The sequence below is a fragment of the Arachis hypogaea genome, chromosome 13 (genome assembly GCF_003086295.3).
Source record: "Arachis hypogaea cultivar Tifrunner chromosome 13, arahy.Tifrunner.gnm2.J5K5, whole genome shotgun sequence".
NCBI lineage: Eukaryota > Viridiplantae > Streptophyta > Magnoliopsida > Fabales > Fabaceae > Arachis > Arachis hypogaea.
The window spans coordinates 91,698,730-91,705,638 of record NC_092048.1 but is presented as its reverse complement, the minus strand read 5'-3'; positions in this window follow the sequence as shown (position 1 = coordinate 91,705,638).

Genomic DNA, 6,909 nt, shown 5'->3' with positions numbered 1-6,909 from the left:
GTTTGGTGTTCCACCATAAATTTCAATTAACCACATGATGATCCTTAGCAGCATGACTAATCACCAACTCCAAACCATCATAGAAGTCCCTTGACTTTGCAATTTTCTTTCAATTTTATCTTTGTTTTAGAAAAATAAAAGCACATAATGTTGCGTTGCATGCATACAATCCGTTGCACACAGAACTAAGCAAAGAATTAAGTTTGGTGTTCACACACCAAATTGAGTTCAGAAGCTTACAAGCACACATGAATGCTAACCACTCAAGTGCTTGGGAAGCAAGCAACTTTCACTACTTTTGCAAGAAGAGCAGTCAAGCCTTTAGAGGAATATGCATCATCATCCAGGATGGAAAAAGAAAGATACAAGAGCTAAAGGTGGTGATGACAAATAAAAAATAAGAGGACACCAAGAGGTTGTACTATTTCTTGATTGTGTCTAAATTAAAGTTGTCAATTGAAAGTGCACTTGTATTGCTGTTGATCAATGTCCCTACAGTCTTTAAGTCATTTGCATTTAGTTCTTTAGTTTATCTTTGCCTTGCTAGCTTAGATGTTTAGGCCACTACACCAATGCTTGAATTATATGCTGTGTTCTTAAGCTCAATAAAAGAGATAAGAAAATGTTGTGAAAAAGAAGAGTGAAGTCCAATGTTGTAGAATAAGGTCCTAGTGTTTGTGGTGGTATTTGCTAGCTAAGTTGGTTCATCAATAAGAACAAGACTAAGATATCTCTTGAATTATGAGCTTGAAGTGCATTCTATGAGACTTAGATAATAAATAAGATCCTTGAAAGAAAAAGAAACTGAAAAGAGAAAGAAAAGAGCAAGAAATAAAGCTAGGCACCAATAGTTTGAACCTTGAGGCATGTGTCTGTGGTGTTTTTGTATAAGGATATGCTTGGATGAGTAAGTTCTGAGGAGTGCTTCATCACTTGATAACTTGGGTTAACTAACCCGGGGTTGTCAACTGAAAATCCACTATCAAGAGCAACCTTGTTACAAAACATTTAGTAACCCAAAGAGGTGCTGGACACCAAGGTCTCAGGAATGAAATAACAAACCATGTGTCTGTGGTGCGTATGTGTGTAGGAGAGACTTGGGTGATTAAGTCCTTAGGGGTGTTTCAACACCTAGCACCTTGAACCAACTGGTTCGGGAGTGTTGGCTGAAAGCCTATCCTAAAGAGTTGTCTCAACATAGAACACTTAGCTAAAGAAAGCAATAAGCTTTAAAAAAGAAAGAAAACAAAAGCAGAGCTAAGTCAAGGATCAAGAATAAGAGTCTCATATAAGGCAATCGAGTGAGAATTCAAGAGTATATGATAGCCTAGAAACTAGCAAGAACATGAACCTAAATTGCAATGCATGAAACTCCATGGACCAAGGATTTGAATCCTTTGAATAAGGACTTGTATCTCTTGTATTCTCATCTCATTCTTCTTATGTTCTATCATTTGCTTGAGGACAAGTGGTACACGAAATCACAATCACACTTTTGCAATTCCGCATAACTAACCAGTAAGTGCACTGGGTCGTCCAAGTAATACCTTACGTGAGTAAGGGTCGATCCCACGGAGATTGTCGGCTTGAAGCAAGCTATGGTTATTTTGTAATTCTTAGTCATAAAATCAATTATAAGAGTGATTATATTTATGAAGAGTAAATAGCATAAATTAAATAATACTTTTTATGCAGTAATGGAGAACAGATTGAGGATTTGGAGATGCTCTGTCTTTCGAATCTCTGCTTTCCTACTGTCTTCTTCTTCACGCACGCAAGGCTCCTTCCATGGCAAGCTGTATGTTGGTGGATTACTGCTGTCAATGGTTACCATCCGTCCTCTCAATGAAAATGGTCCAAATCCGCTGTCACTGCACGGCTAATCATCTGTCGGTTCTCACTCATATTGGAATAGGATCCATTGATCCTTTTGCGTCTGTCACTACGCCCAGCACTCGTGAGTTTGAAGCTCGTCACAGTCATCCCATCCCAGATCCTACTCGGAATACCACAGACAAGGTTTAGACTTTCCGGATCTCAGGAATGGATGCTAATAATCCTAGCCTATACCACGAAGACTCTGATCATGAACTAAGAGGCTAAGAGATACACACTCAAACTAAGGTAGAACGGAAGTGGTTGTCAGGCACACGTTCATAGATTGAGAATGGTGATGAGTGTCACGGATAATCACATTCATCACGATTAAGTACAAGCGAGTATCTTAGAACAGAAACAAGCGTGATTGAATAGAAAACAGAAGTAATTGCATTAATTCATCGAGACACAGCAGAGCTCCTCACCCCCAACCATGGGGTTTAGAGACTCATGCCATCAGAAATACAATATGAAATGTGTAAAATGTCATGAGATACATAGTAAGTCTCTAAAAGTAGTATTTATACTAAACTAGTAGCTAGGGTTTACAGAAATTGAGTAAACTAAGATGGATAGTGTAGAAATCCACTTCTGGGGCCCACTTAGTGTGTGTTTAGGATGAGCATTGAGATTTACATGTGTAGAGGCTTCTCTTGGAGTTAAATGCTAGGTTTCAGCTTGTTTGTGGCATTTAACTCTGGTTTGTAACCTGTTTCTGGCGCTTAACTTCAGAATAGGGCAAAAAGTTGGCGTTTAAACGTCAGTTTGCGTCATCAAAAATCGGGAAAAGTATAGATTATTATACATTTCTAGAAAGCCCTGGATGTCTACTTTCTAACGCAATTGAGAGCGCGCCAATTGGGTTTCTGTAGCTCGAAAAAATCCATTTTGCGTGAAGCAGGGTCAGAATCCAACAGCATCTGCAGTCCTTTTTTAGCCTCTAAATCAGATTTTTGCTCAGATCCCTCAACTTCAGCCAAAAAATACCTGAAATTATAAAAAAACACACAAACTCATAGTAAAGTCCAAAAATGTGATTTTTTCATAAAAAAGTAATAATACTATACTAAAAAGTAGCTAAATCCTACTAAAACTATATGAAAATACCCCCAAAAAGCGTATAAAATATCCGCTCATCACAACACCAAACTTAAACTGTTGCTTGTCTTTAAGCAACTAGATAAATAAAATAGGATATAAAGAAGGTCAAGAGGCAATAGCATCTCAGAGTTTTACATGAAGCTCAAATTCTCATTAGATGAGCGGGACTAGTAGCTTTTTGCTTCTGAACAGTTTTGGCATCTCCATTCATCCTTTGAAGTTCAGAATGATTGGCATCTATAGGAATTCAAAATTCAGATAGTGTTATTGATTTTCCTAGTTTAGTATGTTGATTCTTGAACACAGCTACTTTATGAGTTTTGGCCGTGGCCCTAAGCACTTTGTTTTCCAGTATTACCACCGGATACATAAATGCCACAGACACATAACTGGGTGAACCTTTTCAGATTGTGACTCAGCTTTGCTAGAGTCCCCAATTAGAGTTGTCCAGGGTTCTTAAGCACACTCTTTTTGCTTTGGATCACGACTTTAACCACTCAGTCTCAAGCTTTTTACTTGACACCTTCACGCCACAAGTACATGGTTAGGGACAGTGGTATGCGAAATTGTTACTCTGAGGTTGTAAAATTTGTTCTTCGTTCTCTCCCTGATAATGGCGCCAATAACTGGTGCACAATACAATGGTCCAAACATAACTTCACAACTTTGCACAACTAACCAGCAAGTGCACTGGGTCGTCCAAGTAATAAAACCTTACGTGAGTTAGGGTCGATCCCACGGAGATTGTTCGTATGAAGCAAGCTATGGTCATCTTGTTAATCTCAGTCAGGCGGATATCAAATGGTTATGGAGTTTTCGAATAATAATAATAATAAATAAACAGAAAATAAAGATAGAAATACTTATGTAATTCATTGGTGAGAATTTCAGATAAGCGTATAGAGATGCTTTTGTTCCTCTGAATCTCTGCTTTTCCGCTATCTTCATCAGTCTTACTCCTTTCCATGGCAAGCTTTCTGTAAGGGCATCACCATTGTTAATGGCTACATCCCATCCTCTCTGTGAAAATGGTCCAAATACTCTGTCACGGCATGGCTAATCATCTGGAGGTTCTCGATCATACTGGAATAGGATTTACTATCCTTTTGCGTCTGTCACTACGCCCAGCACTCGTGAGTTTGAAGTTCGTCACAGCCATCCCTTCCCAGATCCTACTCGGAATACCACAGACAAGGTTTAGACTTTCTGGATCTCAGGAATGGCCATCCATGGGTTCTAACTTATACCACGAAGATACTAATAACTCGGACTCGGTCCCCTGTATTAGATATCTAAGAGATACTCATTCTAGCTTGGTTGCATGTAGAACGGAAGTGTTTGTCAGGCACGCGTTCATAAGTGAGAATGATGATGAGCGTCACATAATCATCACATTCATCATGTTCTTGGGTGCGAATGGATATCTTAGAAGCGGAATAAGTTGAATTGAATAGAAAATAGTAGTACTTTGCATTAAATCATGAGGAACAGCAGAGCTCCACACCTTAATCTATGGAGTGCAGAAACTCTACCGTTTGAAAATACATAAGTGATAATGGTCCAGGCATGGCCGAATGGCCAGCCCCCATGAAAGTCTAAGATAGCATAAAACTGATCAAAGATCCCCTTATACAATAGTAAAAAGTCCTATTTATACTAAACTAGTTACTAGGGTTTACAGAAGTAAGTAATTGATGCATAAATCCACTTCCGGGGCCCACTTGGTGTGTGCTTGGGCTAAGATTGAAGTTTACACGTGGAGAGATCATTCTTGGAGTTGAACGCCAGTTTGTAACGTGTTTCTGGTGTTCAACTCTGGTTTGTGACGTGTTTCTGGCGTTTAACTCTAGACTGCAGCGTAGAACTGGCGTTCAACGCCCTTTTGCGTCATCTAAACTCGTCCAAAGTATGGACTATTATATATTGCTGGAAAGCCTTGGATATCTACTTTCCAACGCAATTGGAAGCGCACGATTTTGAGTTCTGTAGCTCCAGAAAATCCACTTTGAGTGCAGGGAGGTCAGAATCCAACAGCATCAGCAGTCCTTCTTCTACCTCTGAATCTGATTTTTGCTCAAGTCCCTCAATTTCAGCCAGAAAATACCTGAAATCACAGAAAAATACACAAACTCATAGTAAAGTCCAAAAATGTGAATTTAACATAAAAACTAATGAAAACATCCCTAAAAGTAACTAGATCCTACTAAAAACATACTAAAAACAATGCCAAAAAGCATATAAATTATCCGCTCATCAGACAGCTTGGTTTAGCCGCTTAGGCCGGGATTTTATTCCTTTGGGCCGTCCTATCCATTAATGCTCAAAGCCTTGGATCCTTTTTATTACCCTTTCCTTTTGGTTTAAAGGGTTACTGACTTTTTTTCTTTTTTTTTTGTTGCTTTTTCTTGCTTCAAGAATCAATTTCATTATTTTTCATATTATCAATAACATTTCTCTTTTTCATCATTCTTCAGGAGCCAACAGTTTTAACATTCATAAACATCAAATTCAAAAGACATATGCACTGTTCAAGCATTCATTCAGAGAACAAAAAGTATTGCCACCACATATAAATAATTTGAATTTTTCTTATTAAAAACTCGAAAATAAAATTGCCTCCTTATTCTAAAAATCTGCTATTTTATTCATGTTTAATGATGATAAGAAAGATAAATTATATCTTATTTGGGGATTGAAAAATAAAAAATAAAGATACTAATTACTACTACTCATATAACTTCTAAGGTAGCTTTCTAATAATAAAAGTTATCACAGAGTTAAGACTAAGATTAGGACTCAACAACCTTTATTTTGGGAGATGGATGCTCCTTTAGTCTGTGGGGTGTTTGGCCCTTCAAGAGACAGCTTCTGGCGCTTCAGCTCCTCTAGCTCACGCCCTTGCTCCTCTTGTTCCCTCAGCAGTTTGCAGAGCATGCTATTTTGAACTTGCTGTTCTTCTTTTAGTTGATCCATAGCTTCTTGCAGCTTGGTGACAGAGGCCTCTAGGCGGATCCAGTAGTCAATCTGAGTGATTTCTGGGAGGAACTCCTGTGCTCTCCTTTTGATGGAGTTATCTTGCATCTATTGTCCTTCCATTGAATTTTTGGTGATTGGGTGCTCGACTGAGATATACTCATCCACTCCCATCTTTACCCCAGTATCCTTGCATAGCAGAGATATTAAGCTTTGTTAAGCCAATTTGGCTTCTTTGGAGTTCTTGTTTGCAATTGTGTAGAGCTCACACGAAATCAGATCTTGAACTTCCACTTCGTTTCCCTGCATAATACAATGGATCATTATTGCTCTTTTGAGGGTAACCTCAGAGCGGTTACTGGTGGGCAATATGGAACGCCCAATGAAGTCCAGCCAGCCCCTAGTGACTGGTTTGAGATCTCCTCTCTTGAGTTAATTTGGGACACCCTTTGTGTTGGTTGTCCACTTGGTTTTAGGGATGCATATGTCCTTCAGAACTTGGTCCAAGCGCTTATCTGATCTCACCATTCTCTTACTAAAGGAATCTGAATCATCTTGTAGTTGCTGCAGCTTGAAGATCTCTCTTATTTTGTCAATGTGGAAGTAAATAGCTTTCCCTCTGACCATGGTTCAAAAGGTGTAAAAGGTGATTCCAGCCTTTCTCTGCCTATCTGTTTGCCACACATTTGCGTAAAATTCCTGAACCATGTTTCTTTCCACCTTTGTCTCAGGATTAGCTAGGATTTCCCAGCCCCTTTTTCGAATTTGCTCTTGGATCTCTGGATATTCGTCTTCTTTTAGATCGAATTTAACTTCCAGGATCACTGATCTTAGATCCATTATTCTGTAGTAATGGTCTGCATGTTCTTTTGTTAAGAACTTCTCCTGATTCCAAAGTGGTTTTGGAATATTCTCTTTCTTGCCTCTTGAAGTAGTTTGTTTCCCTTTAGGGGCCAT